This window comes from Bos javanicus, chromosome 22, assembly GCF_032452875.1.
Source record: "Bos javanicus breed banteng chromosome 22, ARS-OSU_banteng_1.0, whole genome shotgun sequence".
NCBI classification, from domain to species: domain Eukaryota; kingdom Metazoa; phylum Chordata; class Mammalia; order Artiodactyla; family Bovidae; genus Bos; species Bos javanicus.
Genome location: NC_083889.1, coordinates 37,203,739 through 37,228,991, shown reverse-complemented (window position 1 = coordinate 37,228,991; position 25,253 = coordinate 37,203,739). Strand labels below are relative to the sequence as shown.

At 42.9% G+C, this 25,253-nt stretch overlaps 1 protein-coding gene across 2 annotated transcripts in view; it reads right to left on the bottom strand.

Annotated features, from left to right (window-relative positions):
* The window catches only part of PRICKLE2 (prickle planar cell polarity protein 2), a 349,584-nt gene that overhangs the window by 145,256 nt on the left and 179,075 nt on the right, over positions 1-25,253 (bottom strand). The window lies entirely within an intron of this gene.

The following is a 25,253-nucleotide window of genomic DNA, read 5'->3' as shown; positions in this document are numbered from 1 at the left end:
CACCAGGTTAACAGGAAGAATAAGGCATAGTCCTTCAGTCAAACAGACTACGCCTTGTTAGAGACAGAAAATAGAAAGATATAATTGCATAAATAATATACATATATGACTACACTGAGGTTGCCTGTAGACAAATGGTTCTCAACTAGTATGTTATAGAATACAATAGTATATTTTGAATCCTTCCAAACTGCACTGCCAAATTTTGATCAGTGAGTATAAATTATTTTTGTAATCAATAATGTATGCTACAACATTGATATTCAGCCTAAAATTTGTGGAATTAACTTATTTATCCATTTAGTATCAATGGGTGAATTATTACTAATAAGGGTGAAGAAGCATAGGACAATTTCAAGCCAAGTTTTCTGAAAAAAAATTATGTGTTCACTGAGCAGATGACATAGGAAATTTTTCTTTCAATTTTCCAAAGCTCGCTTTAAAAAGAAAATAAAAAAAGGTTGAATTCTACTCCCTTAAAATGTCCTGCCAAAAATTCTAGTATTTTAAAGTGTTTCATAACAAAAAGGATTAAATGGGTAGATGAAGAAGAACAGGAAAGCAGCCTCTGGGGGTATACTGGATTTCTCAGTCCAGGAAAATCTGGGAAATAATGGATCAGAAACCTTTGGAGTCAAGGCTACATAAATGTTACTGGCTTTCATCTCTACCCACCATCTTTCCACTTTTCCAAAAAATTTATTTCACAGAAGTGCAGTTGATTTACAATGTGCTAATTTCTACTGCACAGCAAAGTGACTCAGTTATACATATATACTTCTCATATTATTTTCCAGTATGGCCTATTGCAGCATATTGAAAACAGTTCCTTATGTTACATAGTAGGACTCTGTGTTTATCCATTCTCTGCATAATAGTTTATATCCATCTTTCCACTGTTAGTGCACTCAAAACACTCAGAAGCTCTGGTTTTACATGTTGATTGCTGCTTCTGTTTGGAATGAGAGTCCACATTCATAACAACAGTAGATCTTAAAGAAAAGTCAGGACCCTGAGGGGTGATGTGTGTCCAAGGAGATTTAAGGAGGATCCAGTGAGTATTTCCAGGGTTTTCAGTGAGGTGATAGAACTGATCCTGCAACTAGGACAGTGGTTTAAATCCACAGAGCCATAGGGGAGATTACTCTTTGGGTTCCAATGGACGATTTCTGAAAAGATTCAAATTCACTGTAACTGACAGCTCAGCATTTTCCAACTAAAGATTCTATGGTTTGAAATTCATAGCTCTCAAGCATAGAAGAAAGCAGGGGTGAAAGGATCAGGTATCTGAAAAGCCATGTGCTCTTGCTTTGCCAATAAACCCTGTATTTCTGCAAGGATGAGTGTTTCTCTTTTAAGTTCATTGTGACTTTATATTGTTAGGTTTCTCCTGACTATCAATTAAGAACTAAATTTTACCTCTCATACTGTGCAGCCACTATGGAAAAGAGTACAGAGGTTTCTTAAACTAATAATAGAACTACAATGTGATCTGGTAGTCCAATTCCTCTGCCTATATCTGGAAGAGACCAAACTTTTAATTCGAAAAGATACATGCATCCCCAATGTTCACAGCAGCAGGACAGACAATATCCAAGATATACAAGTAACCTAAATGTCCACTGACAGAGGAATGGATAAAGACGTGAAACAAACAGAGAGACTAGAATATTACTCAGTCACAAAAAAGGATAAATATTATGTGCAGCAACATGGATGGACCTAGAGATTCTCATACTAAGTGAAATCAGACAGAGAAAGGCAAATATCTGATACACATGTGGAATCTAAAAAAAATGATACAAATGAACTCATTTAGAAAATAGAAATAGATTCATAGACACAGAGAACAAAATTATGGTTACCAAAGGGGAAAGGGAAATTAATTCTTAATTAAATTAGGAATTTGGAACTAACAGATACTACAGTATATAAAAAAGATAAACAATAAAGACCTCCTGTATAGCACTGGGAACTAATTGAGTATCTCTTAATAATCTACAATGGAAAGGCATCTGAATAAGAAGATGCATATACGGCTGAATCACGCTGCTATGCACCTGGAACCCTGTAAATCAACTATACTTCAATTAAACAAAAAGTTCCCTCCTGTGTGCACGCCTTTTCCTTGGAAAACCTCATTGCCATAGCCATCATTTTAAAACTTGATCTGAGGGATCTTAGCGATGCTATTAAAATCAGAGCTCTGGTGTTGGACAGGACTTTAGTTATCATCTCAGGTAACCCTGGCCCACCCTACAGCCCCTACATCCCCACCATTTAACATTAGAATAACATTCTCTTTTCCCTCTTATTGATCTTCTTGTTTCTCCATTTGATAACGCCTGTGGTCTGGGTTCAACTTAGATCACTGGTTCTAAAATTTTCTTGTACAACAGAATCACCTGGAAGGCTTGTTAAGCAGAGACTGCTAGGTCCCCACACCCAGAGTTTCTGCTTGGCAATGGGTCTCGGGTGGGCACAGCCTGAGAATTTGCACTGCTAACCAGTTCTCAGGTGCTGATAATGCTGATGCTCTTGATCGGAGGATCGCATTTTGAGAACCACTAAATCAGATGCATAAACATGAGAAGCAAAGGCTTCCCTAAAGAGTTAAGCCCAGTTCACAGTTAGTGGTCTGGTTCTCCCATTTGATACCTCTGCCTTCATTTCAACATTCATTTCAGTCAAGTTCCAGATAGACAGTGTGTTCACAAACTTCCCAGGTTTCCCTGCCCCTTGCATGCAGTAAGGAGTTCCAGGGAAGAAGGGGGCAAGATTCATCCACATGGTTCATTCCAGAGCTTACCAATATTTAATCAGAGAGAGGTCTTCAAGGCTCAAAAAGAAGTTCATTTAAAAAAAAAATCACATATTTGAACATCTCATTTTGTAGATGAAAATCCTAAAAGCAAAACAGATGAAATGACTAGTCTAAAGCCAGAGTGCTAGTTAGTAGGAACTGGAAGAGCTGCATCAAAAATCTAGAATTCTTGAATGGTCAGTTTCCAGTTCAGAATACTTCTCAGGCAGGCCAGGCTCTCTGATTAGATGATACATTTTAATCATCTATATCATATTTTCTTCCTCATTTAAACAGAAAGCTTCTAAAATATAGTTTAATAGTTACAGCTATTACTATGCATGCATTTTAATATGTATAAGACACAAGTGAGGTTTTTTTGGTTTTTTTTTTGAAGCCATATCATCCTATTTATATTACCTTGCCATGTGATTTATAGGCTACAGAGTATCTTTAAACATTCTGGTTTAAAAAGAGCAGCACTTTAAAATGACTATTATCTTCAGGGAATAAAGACTTTTTATTTTACAATCTTTTTTGTCTTGCATCATATATAACCTTCTGTAACTTACTGAATCAGGCTTTAATTGTAGGTGGATCCTTCTGATTCCATTGTTTAGCTGTGCAAAATTCTGCAGCAATTAGAAGCAAGCCACAAAGCTCTTTCTCCTTACTTAATAAGACACTATTTCAAAAGAAAGAGTGCACAGATTGAAGTACTGTAGGTCACAAGCTAAGTAACCTGGGCCATAACCATGACACAGGATAAAATGAACTATTGCCCCGCTAAAGTTCCTTTAGCAGTGTGTTGAGATACAAAGACTTCACATGAGATAGGCCTTCTGGTGTGGGATACCACTGAGCTGACAACTCAAACTGATTCTTAATTAAGATAATTAATTTAATTAGGAGTTACAGCATGGAATTTCATTTTTTAATGGGCCTCAAACACAAGTGGCTGTGTAAAATCATTTTGAGATCAAAGTGACTTTGGGTAACTGGGCTGGTTTTCACCAGCCTGTCACCAATGAGAAGTCAGCTACTCATTCCTCAGTTGGGTCAGGAAAACTGACAGCCTTCCTAAGGTCTGCACACGTTAATCTGTAAAACTTGAAAGCCCCAACCATCCTCTATAAAACTTACGTAACTGAAACTTTACTTCCTGAAAAATTTAGAAACAGAAAGCTATGCACATAATACTTCCATTTTTAAAAAAGGTGGCCCACCCTCTCACCAGATGAAAATAAAAATTCACATTAGAAATAATTCACTTAACATCAGTTAATTTTCATGAGTCATTCCTACTAACTTCTTGCTAATGATCTGTCTTGGCAGAACACTGCTTCACCCAACTCCTCTTCCATTTCCCTTATTCATTTCAATGAAAGCATTTAATAATGGCCAAATGGCAAATAATTAGGCAAAAAAAGAAAAAAAAAAAACAAACAAACCTTACCAGTCAACTCCAAAGGAAAATTGCCCCTCTTCTCCAGTAAGTTTCCAGTCACAAAGGACTGGGAAGATGTTAATTAATGTGCAAGCGGCATGAGGGTGTGGGGACACCCACACGTTCAGGCTAATAATTAAAGTCCGTTGTCACACAAACAGCAAAAGGTCAGCCTCTCTAGCTGTCAGACAGGTGGTGACTTGAACCACAGATCAATCACCATTCACATCAAAGGAGTGAGAGGTGAAGCCAATGAGACAAATCCAGCTGGAAAACCTCAGCCCTTCACTTGGATAATGCATCTCCCTTTAAAAAAAAAACTTTACTTACTCCCACTGTTCCATATGGCAAAATGTAGCAAATCTTTTACCCCTCTTAGAAAACCGAATCAAACAATTAACAGCAAACTTCATAGACACCATAACAACACACTACCTTGGCTAGTAACTCAACATAAGTGAAGCTGAGTTGAGAATTTAACTCTTCAGGAAAGTTATTTTTTGATTCCTCATCCAAAGCAGTAATTTCAGACTGATTAAAAAGGAAACTCTTCTGATATACAAACATGAGATTTTTTCCTCACTATGATTCACTACCTTTAAAACACTGATAATCTTTACCCTTTCTCTAAGATAATATAAATACAGTAACAATCTGAGAAAAAATTAGCCAAACAGCAGCTAGTACTAACTGGAGTACTAGTCATGGGCTTGTCAAACGGAGGCTCAGTGTGAAGATTATTCACAAGAAACCGTACAACTTAACCATTCTTAACCTCAAGGCCCAACCCCCAACTGCAGCAAAGATATACAGTAAATGCCTTCATGACTACATAGCCCTTTCCGCCTTTTTCTTGAACCCCACAGCTCGTCCACTTCATTCCATTCCTAGACCATTCCGTTGTCCAGGTCTGAATCGCACTCCCATCTTCTGGGTAATATTTTTCTACTTGCAGTCTTGTACTATTTATGTGACTATCACCCACATTCTAATGGATGCTCCTTGAGGGCAGAAGAGCTTCCCTGATCGCCCAGTTGGTAAAGAATCCACCTGCAATGCAGAAGACCCTGGTTCGATCTTCTTCGGTCAGGAAGAGCCGCAGAAGAAGGGACAGGCTATCCACTCCAGTATTCTTGGGCTTCCCTTGTGGCTCAGCTGGTAAAGAATCAGCTTGCAATGGGTTTGATCCCTGGGTTGGGAAGATCCCCTGGAGAAAGGAAAGGCTACCCACTCCAGTATTCTGGCCTAGAAAATTCCACGGACTCTATAGTCCATGGGGTTGCAAACAGTCAGACACGACTGAGTGACTTTCACTTGAGGGCAGAAACTGTTTTGTGGAACACTAATTGTAGCAAAGCACCCTGCCCACAGAGGTTCTCCACTAGAATGAGTAAATCAATGACATGGGGCTCTGATTTCAATGCTTCCAGCCCCTGGGTGACATGGGAGTTTTCCCATCCACCATACCCGTGATCCAGCCCCAGAGTTCTCCTCCTCCTTGGAGTTCCCTGACATAGCAGACACGCCGTGTGTGTTTCAATTCTGTGCCTTGGACGCTCCGCCAGTATCAGTGTGCCTCATTTCCTCCAAGTCTGTAATCAGCTCTCCTTTTCTAGCAGGAGAAAAGCGGCCCTAAGTTCCCCTTAACATTTCTGTCCAGAGGCGGAGTCCATCTTGCACACAGGGCAGAGAAGTATGAGGAGCCATCAGAGACTGGGACTTGCTCACATCTGGGTGTCTGTTACCCACTGCCGCTCCTCCTGACCGGCAAGCCTGAAGCTTTCCATCTCCAGGTTTGTGTCTGGACCCCTTTGCCCAGGTTGGGTTTTCTTTTGCTGCATAGCAACCCCGTTACATTTGGGTATTTTAACTCATAACATTTCCCATCCAGTTTGTCCACACTCCACAAATATTTACCAAGCTCCTAATACACACCAGGCTCTGTTTGAGGGTTTGGGGACACATAGATGAACATGACAGACATACTCCTCTGCCCTGTACTAAGGATGGGGGTCTCGCCACTTTGCATACAGACATGATTTATTGCCTGTCTGGTCTGACCTTCCTATGGGTGAACTCACATTTTAATGAAACACACTGGAGACATTATAGCAAAGAGTTTAAGAATGCATTTGAGTCAACCCAAGATGATCTCAGTATTGACAACAACAATAGGCATAGCCTGCACTCAAGCCAACATTCTTCCCTCACTTCCAGTATGCGCCTTCCTTTCTTTGGAATCTGACAGGCTTCATTCAGGCTTGGCTCCACCACTGACCTTGTGACCTTGAACAAATTATTCATCGCTGTGAGCTTCCATTCCTCCCCTGTAAATGTATGGTATCAATAGTTTCCTACCTTGTAAGGCTGCTGGGAGGAATAAATGAAGTGCTTCATGCAGGAAATAACAAAAGGAAAAATACAAGGCAATCAAAAGATGGGGACAGACTCTGAATCAAAAAAGCCTATGAAAACAACCTCCCCCACCAGCTTTCTCTCCCAGGAAGGTTCATACTTGGTCATCATCAACTATGCCCACCCACCGCAACCACATACTGGAGGAACAGTGGAAGTGTGTCCCCTCCCCACCCACGGGTTGCTGGGCTGGGGAAAATTGAGCATGAGACTAGAACACCTTCAGCTGATATGGTAACGGAGGGGTAGGTGCCATCCTGTACCACCTCAGTGCTGATCTTGTACCTCTAGGAGAACATTTCCTCTGTGACACAATTGGTCTACTTGCTGGCCATTTGCTGGTCTATTTGAAACAGTTTTCAAGCGGCAGGAGCTTTTCTCTATACCTTGTATAATCCCCTTCCTTGCCAAGCCAGAAGGCAGCCTGCATAATGGGGGGAGCGTTGGCACAGGAGTCAGGGAATTCACATTAGAGACTTGGCTGCTTATCTCCACAGGTCTTTGCCTTCCTCTGAAGACTCTTGAGAGTGCCTTGGACTGCAAGGAGATCAAACCAGTCAATCCTAAAGGAAATCAGTCCTTATTCTTCATTGGAAGTACTGATGCTGAAGCTGAAGCTCCAATACTTTGGCCACCTGATGCAAAGAGCTGACTCATTGGAAAAGACCCCAATGCTGGCAAAGATTGAAGGCAGGAGGAGAAGGGGATGACAGAGGATGAGATGGTTGAATGGCATTGCTGACTCAATGGACATGAGTTTGAGCAAGCTCTGGGAGTTGGTGACGGACAGGGAAGCCTGGTGTGCTGCAATCCATGGGGTTGCAAAGAGTAGGACACAACTGAGCGACTGAACTGACTGACTGGGACTCGGTTCCTTCGGGGGTAAAACCTCAGTGGATTACACCAGGGGTCAACAAACTTTTAAAATAATGGCTCAGTGAGAAAATATTTTAGGCTTTGAGGGCCATGTAGTTCATAGAGTCTCTGTCACAACTACTTAACTGTCCCTGCAGTATGACAAAAGCCACAGATAATACATACATAAAAGGGCACAGATGTGTTCCAAGAAAACTTTATTAAAAAAAAAAAGAAAAGCTGCAGGCTAGACATAGCCAGAGGGCCAGAATATGCAACCCCCTAGATTAAATGACCTCTTTTTCACACCTTCCAGTTTGGATTTCCATATTTTAATTATTCAAGATGCATCTCCCATCTGGCCTTACAGAAAGTTCAAAGGCTAGACAGTTCTAGGTTGAAATGAAAAGTTCAAGAAATAATAATAAAGGTATCAATTATGAAATAATTGCTAAGTACCAAGTATTCCGCAAATGGCTTTATGTGCATTATCTCATTTTGTCCTCCAAGCCATTTGCTGAGGTAGACACTATAATTAGTCCACATTATAGGTAAAGAAACTGAAACTTCAGTGGTGCAAGGAACCCAGTGAATGTCATAAAAACGAGAAGATGCAGAGCTGGGATCTGAAGTGTTATTTGACCCCAAAGTCCTTGCTTCAAACTCCTGAATTTTTGGATTATCACAAAGTTATTCAGAGTCCTACCCACACTTGTCTTTTCACCCTCACCCTGGTTATTCTTCCATCAACCCTCCAGAAGTTCATGGGAGAGACCCCGTCCTTGCACGCCACATAAATCAAAAGACCAGGCCTAAAAATAACACAAGAGTTCACAATGCTAGATGACAAATTGCTTTTTAATGCTTAATAATTGACTCCTTGACCAGCTCAAGACCTCTCGGGGGCCGGAGTACCTACAGCATGCCTTATTTGGAAGGTGAACAAATGCTAGACCTGCTGATGAGAGACCTGCAGTCTATCACCCAGGAGGACGCAGCTCCGTTTAAAGAATCCTTTCAACTGAGAAGGAGGAAAAAAAGCAGCAAGGATCTACATCTTACTGTGGTTTTTCAGTTTAACTACACTCAATATCTTGTAATAACCTAACCTATAAGGGAAAGCAATCTGAAAAAGAATATATATATACATATATATGTATACCTATGTATAACTGAATCACTGTGCTGTATACCTGAAACTAACATGATATTGTAAATCAACTGTACTCCAACAAAACAAAGTAAGAAATAGCATAAACAAAATTCTCGAGAAACAATGACCTTGAGGAAAAAAACTGAAGGGCAACTTGAAATGTGCATCAGTGAGGTTGGCTGATCTCACAGGAGGCGTTTCAAGGTGGGGCACCTGATGCTCCTTCAGTGCCTGGGCATCTCACTCTCTGCACCTTCCACAGAGTCTCCCTGAGCAACTCGAGATGATTAGTAGCATCTCTCTGGGGCCCTGAGATGGACAGAGGCTCCTGATCATAGGGGTGTAGACTGTGGTGCAACCAATGTTCCCATCTCTGGCTTGGCGATAGACAACTGCATTGTCCAGAGAGTTCCAGAGTCCACAGTAGGCACAGCGAAAATGTTAATGAAACAATCCAGTAACTATTTAACGGTCTCTCCTTAGCCTGCTGATGTGATTATGCAGGAGCCTCATTACTAAAACCTACTTCCACCTCCTCTCTAATTGACGAGATAGATCCCTTTATGCTAACACACAGAAGGTTTAGATACACCTGAGTCATGAATACAGAACTGCGAGGAACAAACCATTTGATGCCAGACCATCACCACTCAGTGCAAGTCATCTACTGGGAGAGAGGCTTTGCCCCTGTCCCCTAGTGTGACAGACAACCCTGAAACACACGAAGACAAGACCCCACCTTAGAAATATGGATCAGCTATTTCTAGGGTGATGGTAATAGTCAAAGGAAGGTGCACAGAGGACAGGGCACTAAACCCATTTCTCACCTCTTAACCAACCCGGGCTAGTTTTACTATTAGAGTATATTATATAATAGCTTTGTTGTTGTTGTTTAGTTACTATGTCAAACTCTCTTGCAACCCCATGGACTATAGCTCACCACGTTCCTCTGTCTATGGGATTTTCCAGGCAAGAATACTGGAGTGGGTTGCTGTTTCCTTCTCCAGGGAATCTTCCCAACCCAGGGGTTGAACCTGCGTCTTCTGCATTGGCAGGCAGATTCTTTACCACTGAGCCACCAGGGAAGCCCGGTATAATATCTTTGGCCAACAATCATTTGTCTCAGCAGATTTCATCCTTCCCACCCACATGGTCCTAATCATTTTTTGAGTCCAGATCAAATGTCACCACCTCTGGGAAGCTTTCCCTATACCTCCCAAGTCAAAATGAATCATTCCACCCCTTGTAATTCCATGAGCTCTGCTGAAAACGCTATTACAGCTTTTATCTCACAGGGTGCCTTCAGTATTATAATCAGGAACAAGAGAATTGAAAGTGAAATCTCATGTCTAAATGCCTAGGTTACTAGCTGTGTGGTCTTAGCTAAGATTATTTAAGCTCTCAATACTGTATTTTCTCATCTTTAAAATGGAGATGATGATGGTACCCCAAAGGACTACTAAGACATTAAGTGAGAGAAATGATTTGGCATTTGGCAAGCATTCAAATATACTAGGCCCTGTTGGCTCAGATGGTAAACTATCTGTCTGCAATACAGGGGACCCAGGTTCAATCCCTAGCTCATGAAGATCCCTTGGAGGAGGAAACGGCAACCTACTCAAGCATTCTTGCCTGGGAAATCCCATGTACAGGGGAGCCTGGTAGGCTACAGTCTATGGGGTCACAAAGAGTCGGACACGACTGAGTGATTAACACACTTAGGCACTCAAATGCTCTCTCAGCTGGATACCCATATCTTTATCTATATCCATATCTACATACTGCATATAAATATGCATATACACGTATTTATATATGTATACATACATAAATATGTAGACACAAAAATATGAAGTTTCAGATTCCTTCTACATATGTAGTATAAAGAAGTATGTAGTATGAAGTTTATGTTGTATGTGGAAAGTGTCTGAAACTTCGTACATAGCTTCCCACTCAGCATAAGAAGTTGGGAACCTGCTGGCTAAATTCTCAGCCAGAGCAGCGAGAAGGGTCACTTTAAGGGGCCACAGATCCAGGCACTGTTTCCTCACTGCCACGTCCTTGCTCTTATGCAGGGTGGTAGGTCGGTGGGCTTACAGCAAGGTCCGCCAGCGTCCTCTCTGGGTGCATGCCTCAGCAGGTTGGTCGCTGCTCTGTGATGGACAGATGGTTTGGCAGGATCTCCAGATATACACTCATGTTTAGGGGGAGGTAGGAGGCCGGGTTTAGGCTTCAACTACAGCCATGTGACCTGGTCCAGCCTTTACAGGGCTCTCCACTGAAGAATGATGGTCATCATTTTTCCTTATAGGTACCCTGGGAATGTCTTTGGAAGCAGCAAGGGTAAAAATCACCCGTCACCTGATTCCTAAACTTGTGCATGTGTTCCTCCTGGCAAAGCTTAAGGCCAGTCACAGGAGGGGGAGAAGTGAACAGGAGGCTGGGCTGACCCCGTTCAAATCCAGTCTGCTCCCACAAGACCTTGGGGAAGATACTCATCTCTCCAACGATACTCATCTCTTCCTGCCTGTTACATACACTCGTCCCAGCCTCTCTCTTGTCCCCTCAGGAACAGGATTGCAATAGTTGTCTACGCACATTAACAGCTGGAGGAGATACTATATTGCCCTACCTCTTCTGCAGAGCTGTGTGGTCACATGACCACGTTCTGGCCAAGAAGGTAACAGTGGGCTTGGGTGGGACTTGGAGAATCTCCTTAAAATACAGTAGATGCAGGAGGGAGGGGGGATAAATTAGGAGTTCTGGATTAACATTTATACACTACTATATCACTTTCACGCATTGGAGAAGGAAATGGCAACCCACTCCAGTGTTCTTGCCTGGAGAATCCCAGGGACGGGGGAGCCTGGTGGGCTGCTGTCTATGGGGTCACACAGAGTCGGACACAACTGAAGTGACTTAGCAGCAGCATATATAATACAGATAGCCAACAAGGACTGACTGCATAGGACAGGGAGCCATGCTCAGTATTTTATAATAACCTCTAATGGAAAACAATCTGAAGAAGAATGTATGTTTGTATGTGTGTGTATAACTGAATCACTTTGCTGTACAACTGAAACTAACATAATGTTCTACATTAACTATACTTCAAAGAAAAGCCCCAAGAGATTAAAAAAAGAAAGAGGAGATACTCTCTTTTTCCCCCTTTGTGTTTTGCTGTCTGGAATACAGATGTGGTGCAGCAGCTGGGACAGTGGAATGACCCTGAGGAACAGAAACATATCCTGAGGTTAGCAGGGCTGGAAAAGAGACGCCTAGGTCTCTTTGACATAGTGAAACTGCCAGACCAGCCCTGGACATCCATCTCTAAACTCCTTTCACAGGGAGAGAAATACATGCCAACTCATCTATGCCACTGGTAAGGTTTTCTCGGTCCTGTGCAGCTCAACTTCATCATCACTGATAAATAAAGCTCAGCAGTAATGTAAATAGAATTATACCCTGCAGGCCAAATCCAGTCAACCACCTGTTTTTGTGTGGCTCAGGAGTTAAGACTGATTTTTAGAGATGAACATTTGCAATCAATCTGAGAGGAAATGATAACTCTAATCCCCACCGGCTCAAAAAAGAATTCTATCCTTTTCATTAGTACACCTGTATTATGAAAAAGTTATACTCATCTGTTATCATATTTTGAATTTTTCAATAAAAAAATGTGGTGGAAATCTGCTTTTTCATTACTTAAATACCTACAAACTGTCCTTGACTTTGCCTTGTCCTGCAAAATGTAAAATACTTACTATTCGGCTCTTTACCGAAAACATCTGTTGACCCATGATATAGACAAGTTCTAAATACACTGCTAATCTTATAGAAAATGCTCAATAAACGACAGCTATTATTATAATTAAATCTCCTAAAAAGCTTGGCAATGAAGTTACTCTATTATTTGTTCCTTTTCGCAAGATCTTATAACCCTACGGAAAAGTATGGCTTAATTCTTTGTTGACTTAGTAAAAAAAAATCTTCCAGTTAACCTCACCCTTCCCAAGCATCTCCACTTTCTTTGATACTTCTTGGTCACCAGGCAATAAAAAATAAACATAACAAGCACAACAAAGACACAATACATTGTTTCCCATTCACCAGTCATAGACCTGTATCTTTAAGGCCACCTAACCAAAAAAGGGACACAGTGAGTGACTCAAAGGGATAAGACAAGCCTAATTTCATTTACATCTCTCTAGAACGTTTTGGTAACTGGGCATGCTATCCTTCCGACATTTCCCCACCTAACTCCAGATGTGACTGGTGTAAATTGCCCATCTGGTACAAATAAATGGAACCTTGGGCAAAGTCACATGTATGATTCCACCATTCGCCACATGGTAGTAATGCTTCAATCGTGGTCAGACTCAATCTGGGCATCTAGGAAGAGCCTCTCGTGGAACAGTTCAGGAGCAGTTCAAACGTGAGTTCCAACCTTCTCCAACAAAAGGAAAATTACATGGCTGAGTTAAACTGGCATCTCCCAACCTTTTTGGGCAATGGTGCCAAGTTTCTGGCTCATGCACACATTTCTCAGCCAGTCTGTGTCTGCTCCTTTCCCCACCCTTCTACCCCCAACCTTCAGTTGGACATGCTCTAATCTGTAAGAGTTTGAGTTGTTTCAAATACCAGGCTTGGGAGTATGAAATGAAGGTGCAGAACAAGTGCAGCAGCAGCTCCAGATGGGGAAAGAAAGGGACTCAGGCGGCCCTCACTGGGAAGAAAGGGCTTGGCGCCGGCATAGGGGTGTAACTGAATGCGGTGGCACTGAGTGGGACGCTGGGAGACAGAGCCTTGTCTCTGGCTGGGTGTTGACTCTTTCGAATTACCACATCCAGGCTCAGCCCCCTGGAAGGCAGGCCAAGGGAAAGCACTCTGGAAAGTGTGGAGGTTCAAAAGATTTCAACACATCAAGGAAAGAGAGGCTTCGCCAACGGCTTAGGAGGTGCCGGGTAAGCCTGGGAAAGGGATCAGCTCCTTTAGATCATCTGTGACCCCTGGTTATGAGTTATTCACGTTGCAAAGAATCTGAAGCAGGCAGTTGGAATGGGAGGTGGGGGAGAGAGTTTCTGATTAACAGTTATCATGTATTTTGTCTCAGCACTAAATGTTCCCCAGGAGGATATGGGGAATGTCTCTTGCAGCATTCTCTGTAATAGCCTCTAACTAAAAACTAACCAAATGCCCATGGGGCCGGGGGTCGGGGGTGGGGATGGGATGGATACATTGTGATTTACTTAAAAACAGAATTGTATACAATTATAATGAATGATCTACAACCACATACAACAAAATGACCGAATCTCACTAACAGAATATTGAATGGAAAAAACCCAGGTACAAAAAGAGGATGATTCCATTAGAGTCAAGTACAAAAACAGGCAAAACCTATCACACTAGAAGAAAGGCAGGGGCAGGAGGGGCCACTCTGACACTGGTGACGTTTTATTCTTAATCTGTGTGCTGGTGACAGGGCTGTGTTCCCTTTATAAGCACAGGATATGTTCATTTGAAAAGATTCAAAACATACAATGTGACCTCTAACAGATAGGGAATCATAGTTTGCTAGTTTTGAAAGAAGCCCTGGATATTTCAGGGATGAGACACCCACATAAATTCATTTGACCATAAGGTTCAAAGAGAAGGGATACAATCATAATGTTAGTAGCTGTAACAATAGCAAATATATATAATTATAGTAATAAGCTCATGTTTACTCAATGTTCACCTGTGCCAAACACTGTACAAGTATTCTTTAACCTCTATAATAAAACTATAAAGTATATGCAATGACATCCCATTTTACAGTGGAGGAAATTGAGGTTCTGAGGGGTAAAGACATGCACCCTGACCTGATATAAGCATATGGATGGGATGCAAGTCAGGGAAAGTTCTTGGCAAAAAGAGATCCGGATTCAGGTCTCCTAACTTTTGAGTCAACATGCCCCTGGAGGGTTGAAAACTGTCCCCCTAAAAATATGTGCATGTCTTAAGTCCTAGAACCTGTGAATGCTACCTTATTAGGAAAAAGGGTCCTTGCAGATATAATTAAATGAGGATTTTGAAGGGAGAAAGTTATCCCAGCTCATCTGGTTGGGTCCTAAATGTCATTGTGTACGTGTCCTCATTAGAGTAAGGCAGAGGTGGACATAACGCATGCACAGAGGACAGGACAGTGTGAAGATGGAAGCAGATATGCAGTGATGTGGCCACAAACCAAGGAACACCGGCTGCTGGCAACGTCAGGACCTGGAAGAGGCAAAGAATGAATTCTCTCCCAGAGCCTCTGGAGGGAGTATGGCCCTGCCAACACATTGGTTTTCGAACATCTGACCTCCAGAACAATGAGAGGATAAACTACTGCCGATTTACGGAAATTTGGTAAAGCAGCCATAGGAAATGAACATGCTCCGCCTTAACTAAACATTCATGCACCATTGTGTAAACAATATTTTATAAGATAGCCACAGGAGTCCCTGAGAAGCATCCTGGGGTCACACAGTTTGGGAATTAATCTCAGACAGGGTTCTTTACACTTAGACTTCTCAAGACGTTTAGTATGTTTATTGTGCTTTACGTTTCTTGGAGAAGGAGCTATAGTGATGCAGAATTTCCCAAACTTCACAGGAAGAGCCCAGCGAGCAGTCCTAGGAAGATGTGCAGTATGCCATGCTGACAACAAGGATGATACCCACGAGGGGACAAAGGCCTAAAAAATTAAGAGTTATTACTTTGCCAAGTTCATGATTACTTTTTTAAAGCCTCCTAAGCACAGAGGATGAGATGGTTGGATGGCATCTCATGGATGCCATGAGACTGACTCAATGGACAGGAGTTTGAGCAAACTCCAAGGAGACAATGAAGCTCAGGGAAGCCTGGTGAGGTGCAGTCCATGGGGTCACAAAGAGATGGACACAGCTTAGTGACTGAACAGCAACAACCACCACAGCATCGTAGTTATCAGAGCAAGAGCTGGACTGGATGAGCTCCACAGGGCCTTCAAAATCTAACAATTCTTTATGTGTAAAACCAGACATGGTTCTTGCCCATGGCAGATATTGCTAATCAATCACAACACAATCCCCCAAGCTCTGATAGGGTCCCCTAGTCCTTAACCAGAGCTCCAGGCAAATAAGATCTATGTACTATTCCCGTCCTAGTAACTCAACACACACACAGAACACAGAAGTCGTTCAGTCGTGTCCGACTCTTTACGATCCCATGGATTGTAGCCCACCAGGCTCCTCGGTCCATGGGATTTTCCAGGCATGAATACTGGAGTGGGTTGCTGTTTCTTTCTCCAGGGAGTAACTCAACAGACAATACAAATAAACAAACCACGGCTTGTGGGTTTTCAGAAACATCTGTATTATTTTCTTCTTGCCCCAAAAGAATGTTCTCATGCCCACCAATATTTATTGACTTTCCCCCCACCTCCATTTCTAGAATGCATAACCTTTGCTCTGATTTTTAAACCAGAACTCCAGCAATGATGGTGAGTACTTTTGGGAGCAGAGAGGGGAGGGTTTAGGGTACTCTACATGCAGTCTAATCTTTGTTCTCTGGGCATAATTTTCTCCAACAAATTAAAATATACATGCATTTACTGCCCTCTGAGTTCCAAACCCATTCATGGAAACTGCAGTTGATTTTTTAAATCTTTGCATCCTGAGTGAAATCCCAGAGCAGCAGCTGCATCTGATCAAACTTCCCCAGCAGGAAAGTTCAGAAGCTCGGGGTCTTCAAAGAAAACCATTAGCTGGGGATGCAATTTTAGAAGGTGATGAAACACGGATGCCTCACTCCTACTGTAAGAACACCTTTCTCAGTGGGGTATACAGACTTCCACAAGGGGTAACTACCACTGATCTTGTTTTATAATTTTTAAAAAAATCTGAAAATTAGAAACATTAAGTACATGGAATCAATGAGGCTATGAAGGTTATCAGTCATACCTCCATCCCCTAAAAGGAAGAAGGAGTTGAGAACAGTAAAAAAAATATTCTTAATTTAACAATGTATATTAAGTAATTTAACCATCTATTTTAGGTAACAATTTTCTTGCAGTTTCTGTGTCAGACCCTGAGCAAGGTCATGGTTAGGCAGCTCAGTGAGCCCCTACAAGGTGCCACGAATTGCACACTGAGGATGGACATTGAGTAACACAGTTTCCGCCCATCAGGGATTTAGGGAGAGGCAGACAGTGATCACCAAGAAAAACAAATATTTTATACCTTGAGAAATGCTCTGGACAGAAAGAAAGAACATGATGTGGCAAAGAGAAACACAGTGAGTTGCAGGGTGTGAGTAGCAAAGCAAAGCCAGGTAGGAAGTCATCTTGGCAGAATGACATTTAAGCTGAGGATGTTGATGATGAGAAGCTGCTAGCCAGGCCAAGTTCTAGAGGAAGGGCATTCCAAGCAGGAAGAAGAGCAAATACAAAGGCCCAGAGGCAGGCAGGACCTTGGATGTGAAGGGCCAGAGGGGCTGGAGCATGGGGATGACTGTTTGGGGAAGAAGGTGTCCTTGCAGAGGCAGACTAGGGTCAGGCTTTGTTAAGATTGTGGGGAAGAGGGAGGCATCTCAAAGTCCGTGGTAAAATGGATTTTGTTCTTATTGGATGGGAAGCTGATGGAAGCTGTTACACGGAGGAAGGGTGAGAACTGATTTAAGCTTTAAAAACAGTAGGTATTTGGGAAGGTTACTGAGTAATCAAAGTGAGAAACAATGGTCACCTATATAAAGCTGTGCCTGTGGAGAGGTGAGCGATGGGGATAAACATCTTTTCTGTCATTGCTTACTGAGGTGTAATTTACCTACAGCCAAATTTGTATCTTCTACGCAGAGTCTGATCCATTTTGACAGATGCTTATACACATGAAACCCATACTCTACCAAGAACGTAAAGCAGTTTTTGTACCCAAGAAAGTGACTTCTAGTTCCCTTTCCATCAGTCTTCCCTCTCCCATGTCCAATGTGGGATCTGTTTTTGAGGGAGAGGTGAAAAGACTCATTTTCACTACACTGGACATGGGAGTGTGTGCAAAGAGAAAGATCAAAGATGCCAAAAGCTTGTAGCTCAAACAACTGGATGGCTGGAGGTCACCAATGGCTGCCCTGCCAATGGTAAAGGCTTGGGGAGGAGAATATATCTCCAGTTGTGCTCTCACACGTCAGGTTGAAGAAGCTCACTGAACGCCTAATGAAGATGCTCAGAAAAGAGTTGTACGAGTAAGCCTGGAGCTCAGGCGAGAGGTCCAGGCTGAAGACGTAAATCTTCACAGGAACTCATGGATGTAAGTCATCACAGGAAGCCATGGACTGGATGATGTCAGCAAGGGAGCAAATAAAGACAAAAAGGAGAAGAACGAGAAGAGGATAGGAGCAGTTCAGGAGAAAGAGCAGCAAAGGAAATTGAGGCAAGAGGAAGATGCCGCAAGTAGGATACAGAGAAGTCTGCTGAAGGAAGGGGAAAACCACAGGAAGGAGGGAATGATGCACTCATGCAAATGTTCCTGGCCAGTGGAGGGTGATCCCTGCATCTTTTATTTCCCTACAGAGTACCCAAAACTCTGTAGCGCAGCTCTCACTATTACAGAAAGTCCTGTACATACGAACCTTCAGGTTACGATCTTTCAAACATGTGAACATGTATTCCATCAACATCACACATGAGCGAAACTGCAGCTGGCCCTCTGTCTCCTACTGTTAATGATCCTTCAACTCTACCATCTCCCAGCTCGTCTCCCTGTTCCCATCAGTAACTCTCCATGCCAGCCCCTGTACACCAGTTGTTGTACTATACTACTGTGCTTTTCAAGGTACTGTACTGCATGATTAAAAATGTTTCACTGCTTCTGTATGTTTGCTTTTTTTATGTATTATTTGTATTATTGCAAACCTACTACTGCTGCTGCTAAGTCACTTCAGTCATGTCCGACTCTGTGCGACCCCATAGACAGCAGCCCACCAGGCTCCGCCGTCCCTGGGATTCTCCAGGCAAGAACACTGGAGTGGGTTGCCATTTCTTTCTCCAATGCAGGAAAGTGAAAAGTGAGAGTGAAGTCCCTCAGTCATTTCCGACTCTTCGCGACCCCATGGACTGCAGCCTACCAGGCTCCCCCATCCATGGGATTTTCCAGGCAAGAGTACTGGAGTAGGGTGCCAAACATACTACAGTACAGTACTATATAGACAACTGTGTTAGTTGGGTACCTAGGCTAACTTTGTTGGACTTATGAACAAATTGGACTTAGAAATACAGTATTGGAAGCGAACTCATCTGTATCTAGGGGACTTTCTGTATTCTCATTTCAAAGAGAAGGAAAGTAAGATTCAGAGAGGGAGTGACTTGTCTCAGTTCAGTTCAGTCACTCAGTCAAATCCAACTCTTTGCGACCCCATAGTCTGCAAGACACCAGGCTTCCCTATCCATCACCAACTCCAGGAGCTTACTCAAATACATGTCCACTGAGTCAGTGATGCCATCCAACAATCTCATCCTTTGTTGTCCCCTTCTCCTCCCACCTTCAATCATTCCCAGCATCAAGGTCTTTTCAAATGAGTCAGTTCTTTGCATCAGGTGGCCAAAGTATTGGGGTTTCACCTTCAGCATCAGTCCTTCCAATGAACACTCAGGACTGATCTCCTTTAGGATGGACTGGTTGGATCTCCTTGCAGTCCAAGGGACTCTCAACAGTCTTCTCCAACACCACAGTTCAAAAGCAATTCTTTGGCACTCAGCTTTCTTTGTAGTCCAACTCTCACATCCATACATGACCACTGGAAAAACCAAAGCTTTGACTAGATGGACCTTTGTTGGAAAAGTAATGTCTCTGCTTTTTAATATGCTGCCTAGGTTGGTCATAACTTTTCTTCCAAGGAGTAAGCCTCTTCTAATTTCATGGCTGCAATCATGACCTGGGGTGATTTTGGAGCCCCCCAAAATAAAGTTTCTCACTGTTTCAATTGTTTCCCCATCTATTTGCCATGAAGTTATGGGACCCGATGCCATCATCTTACTTTTCTGAATGTTGAGCTTTAAGCCAACCTTTTCACACTCCTCTTTCACTTTCATTAAGAGGCTCTTTAGTTCTTCACTTTCTGCCATAAGGGTGGTGTCATCTGCATATCTGAAGTTACTGATATTTCCCCGGGCAATCTTGATTCCAGCTTGCGCTTCATCCAGTCCGGCATTTCTCATGATATGTACTCTGTACATAAATTAAAAATGCAGGGTGACAATATACAAACTTGACGTACTCCTTTCCCTATTTGGAACCAGTCTCTTGTTCATGTCCAGTTCAAACTGTTGCTTCTTGACCTGCATACAGATTTCTCAGGAGGCAGTTCAGGTGGTCTGGTATTCCCATCTCTTGAAGAATTTTTCACAGTTTGTTGTGATCCACACAGTTAAAGGCTTTGGAATAGTCAATAGCAGATGTTTTTCTGGAACTCTTGGTTTTTTGATGATCCAAGGGATGTTGGCAATTTGATCTTTGGTTCTTCTGCCTTTTCTGAATCCAGCTTGAACATCTGGAAGTTCACAGTTCACATATTGTTGAAGCCTGGATTGGAGAATTTTGAGCATTACCTTGCTAGCATGTGAGATGAGTACAATTGTGCAATAGTTTGAGCATTCTTTGGCATTGCCTTTCTTTGGGATTGGAATGAAAACTGACCTTTTCCAGTCCTGTGGCCACTGCTGAGTTTTCCAAATTTGCTGGCATATTGAGTGCAGCACTTTCACAGCATCATCCTTTAGGATTTGAAATAACTCAACTGGGATTCCATCACCTCCACTAGCTTTGTTCGTAGCGATGTTTCCTAAGGCCCACTTGACTTCACATTCCAGGATGTCTGTCTCCAGGTGAGTGACCACACCACCGTGATTATCTGGGTCATGAAGATCTTTTTTGTATAGTTCTTCTGTGTATGCTTGCCACCTCTTCTTAGTATCTTCTGCTTCTGTTAGGTCCATACCATTTCTGTCCTTTATTGAGCTCATCTTTGCATGAAACGTTCCCTTGGTATCTCTAATTTTCTTGAAGAGATTTCTAATCTTTCCCATTCTATTGTTTTCCTCTATTTCTTTGCACTGATCACTGAGGAAGGCCTTCTTAGCTCTCCTTGGTATTCTTTGGAACTCTGCATTCAAATGGGTACATCTTTCCTGACTTGTCTAAAGGCTACTTCCAAGAAGAGCTCACATCCTGATGTGTAACAGATTTGCCCCAAGTGCATTTGCAGCATGTTAGTGAGTCAGGCTACAAAAGGGGTTCTGGGGTCACATTAGCAGGGAAGGTACAAAGTGAAGTGAAGTCAAAGTCGCTCAGTCATGTCCGACTCTTTGTGATCCCACAGACTGCCTAGTCCATGGCATTCTCCAGGCCAGAATACTGGAGTGGGTAGCCTTTCCCTTATCCAGGGGATCTTCCCAACCCAGGGATCAAACCCAGGTCTCCTGCATTGCAGGCGGATTCTTTATCAACTGTGCTATAAATGAAGGTGCGAAGTCATAGTTAAAACAGGTTTCCCTACTCCAGGGCTTAGAGCCTTGAATATGCTAGTATGAATTGTGATGCCTCAGAAAAGAGTTATAGGGTATTGCTTCTTCCAAATACACATGGAACCACGTTTTTGCTTTCTCGTTTAGAAGAACCATTTGCCATCCAGGTGTTTCCTACGACACTGTAGGGGAACCACTGCTAGAAGGCAACGGGATCATGGCTTCAAAATGTGTCAGAACAAAGTCTAAAGTGTTCTTACAGACGTTATGTCACTAGTAGCCAAAGGAGAAAGGGTTGGCATGAACACTCCATTTTACAGATAATGGAGGCAAAGTGCATGAGGTTAAGTGGTTTGCCCTGTATCACAGTCCTGCAGCAATTAAGCAACTGGAAATCAGCCCCGGTCCATGAGCCCAGGGGCAAGAGAAATCAGGTCAGGTCAGGCCAAGGGGGAATAAAGCTGGAGACAGAAAATGAGGCTCCTCCTCGCCTCTGCTCCTTTCTTTACAACCTTCCCTTGGTGTTTGCTTTCTTCAGCAATCTATCTGGGGGGAGGCGGTTATGCAAAAGATGGAGGAAAAAGAGGGGCTCCGTGTGGGCTCAGCTGACGGGCAACAGGGAAAGGCTTCAGTCCTGCTGGATGTGTGAACTGTGAACAGTCTTGCGGGAAGAGCCTGAAGGAAGTGTCTGGAGAAAAAGCAAGAAGAGACACTGGGGACTATGGAAGGAGCCCTTAGAGGACACAGAGATGCCTTATGGATTCCAAAAGCTGCCGGGCTGAAAAGCACCTCCCCTCCAAAGTACTCAGTCTGACCTTTTGTCGTCTTGGCCCAACAGTTAGAGAACCGAAGGCGAATGAGCCAGACGCTCCTCCACGATGAACATGAATCACTACACCCCACGCAACCTCCCTACATTTGGCCACAAGAGGCCCTCATGGACTGCAGCCACCCGCCGCATATTTATGATGTCCCAGCAGGGAAGGGTGTGGCACAGAGAGTTGGGGGAGGGGTCACTAGATCCAAACTGTTAAGAGAAGATTAGCGTGAGCGCCAAGGACACTGAGTTTGGACAGTCACAGGTTTTAAGTCCCACTTGGTAGCTTTGTGACCCAGAGGAGCTACTGAACCTTTCTGAGCCTATGCTTCCTCATCTGTGAAACAGAGATGATAACTGCATCTACTGTGCCGGGCTTACTGTCAAGATTTTAAAGGATAATAAATGAAAAGGCAAGTGTGTCCCTAGGGAGAGTCCAAGGACCCACCAGAGATGCTTCTTAAAACACAGATTTCTAGGTCATACCCGAGACCCTGAGAAACAGACTCTCTGAAGGGTATTCTCATGCATCAGACTGTCTAAGAAAGCTTGGTAAGACATGGTATTCTGTGCTTGGCAAAGACTCAGGAAGTTAATAGCTAATGGTTGCCATCATCAATTATAACATGTTAATATGAGACATTTTCTCTAGGCTAGACAAACTGAGGTTCAAAATCAGACTTTATCTGAAAGCTAACTCAACAGATAATCATTCATCCTCAAAAACCTAAATAAAGCCTCAATCCCTGGAAACATTATAGCATAGGTGAATACAAAGGGATCTTTTGTAAATGGGACTAAGAAATCAAGTGGTCACTTTTTTTTTTTCTTTTTTAAAGAAAAAGCAGCACAAGGCAAACTTTCAGAGATGTGATAAGCAATGTCACCTACACACTCCCTGATGTCTGTTATCTTGCCTGGAAAGGTGTTCCGTGAAGAGGGAGACCCTTGTGATGGGTATGATTGCTGTATGCAAGCTGACTACTAAAAGTCAATTGTGAGGCAATTCTCAAAGGCCTTTGGGCTACACTTGCAGGAAAATCATACGTGAGTTTTCCCTGACACTGAATTCCACAGTACCTGCATCTGTCTGTCCCCTCCACTGACCCTCCATCTTTTGTATCTTCTGGAAGACATCCAGATAGAAATCTTTGCAAAAAACGAGTCTTCCTCTGCTTGTCACACAGAGCAGCAGGGTATAAAAAGACAACATCACCCTCTGCAGCATCCTCCCCCACGCCCCCCAAAAAAAATCAAAACTGCATGGCAATCAAATGCTAAGTATACTGGGAAAGAATCCTTTGTCATTTAGACCTTGAGAAAAAAACACAACACAACTTTTTGGGAAATTCTCCATGCAATTTCCATAAAGTTTCATTATATTCAACTAGAATTACCATTGTTTTAGTAGCTGGGGGAAAAAAAAAAAAGATTCCCTTTGCTTCCTCTCACTGACCTCAGAGTATCATACTGAGTTTCTATTCACCCAGAGCGCTCCTATTTGATTACACAGCTAAGAGGTGCTTCACGTGACCAGGTGCCTTTCAGAAAAGATTCAGAAAACTAGCTTGGGGAGCAGAGCATCTCTAAGATTATCAGAAGCTGCAGATTTCTGTAAACACTACACAAAGCAGGGCCTTGGACCCCATGGTTGTCCCTGGCCAGCATTTAATTGCCCATTCTTCATTTTACTGATGTGCTTCAGGGGTAAACCCAACACAGAACCACCCTGCCTTCTCAGCAAACAGTTCTACAAAGACTATAAATGTCACCACCACCGAACTGGTGAGTATTAGTTCAGACCTCTGCCTCTCTCATTCCTTGAGACATCTGTGTCCCTGAGGAAAACAAGCCGGGCTTAAAGGAAATCTTGGGGAAAAGAGCCAAGAGCTTTTCCTGTGAAGGCTAGTGGGAGGAGGCCAACAGGGAAGTAGGCTTGATAAAACGGTCTTAAAAAGCTCATTGAGGGACTGAGCAAGTTATTTCAGTTTCTTAAATGGAGGCACCCCACCCCCCACCAAAAAAAAAAAGAAAAGGCTTGTTGAGCAAGAAGCTTGACAGGCTGGGAGAGGTGGAGGGTATCACTGCAGAAAGATCGCCTGGTAACAGAGCTTTCTTGTATTACACCCAAAGCTGTGTACCATCTGAGCCTGATCCGGGAAAATACTCAAATCTCCTGGTAATTTCCTGCAGACAAGACATTTAATCATCTCCAAGCCTCTACCACAAGAGAAAAAAAAAAGAGAAAAGCAAAAAACCTAAACCAAATGATTCACACTCTTAAAAATGAATCTGCCTTCAGAACACGAACTGTTTTCTGCTCTTGAAAAGCAGCCACGATTTGTTATTCTAACAAAGTGTTCCCTTCCTCCAAACAGAAATAAAAGTCGCTCAAGGAGGGCTTGTGCTGATTTCTGTTCTGCGTTTCTTGAAACTTCCACCCAGTCAACAGTTTCTCCTGGCAGGTTCTCAGAAATCCAGGGAGAGCTGGGGAGTCGGTGACTGAGAACACAGGATCATTTTTATAAGCCTTCCCCACCCCCCTAGTTTTTGGCCCCATGGGAAGATGTTTTATTGCAGGACGAGCAGACTTAGCTGCACATATAAATTCTTCACTGCTCAGCTCACTTGACACCTTTATCTGAGTTGCCCAACGGCTGGGAGGGTTTGGCAATTGATGATTTGAAAAAGGAAAGGTCCAAATCCTCCCCAAGTGGTATGTGTTCTGTCTGTACATACAGGGCTGTGTCCATCTCTCTAATTACTCAACTAGTTGCACAGCTAAAAACATCTGTTTGCAGAAGGCAAGGAACCCAAAGTATACAAATGATTCACAACACCTAAACAACTGCGAATGAAGGCCAGTCCAGTCCAGCAAAATGAAGGCTGCTCTAAGCCAAAATAATTTAATATGGGCGGAAATGGAGTTTGGCAATTCATGCATCAGACTTTGCTTCATTTGGGGAAGGCATTTCTTCTAGGAGCCTCGTCTTCAATTAAACACATACACACACACCCCATCCTCCACCACCCCCGCCCCCACCCCCCGGCCCTCTGCATTAGGCTTTAAGTTTGCTCATGTGTACCTCAGGAAAAACAGATTGGGGAGAGGGACGAAGCTCAAAATGCATCTTTTAAATAAACCTTACCCCTCCCCCACTCCAGTCCCGATGGACTATTTTGGTTTGGAAATTTCCCAGGATACAGCTGCCTAGGCACCCCAGATCTGCAGACTCTCAGGCT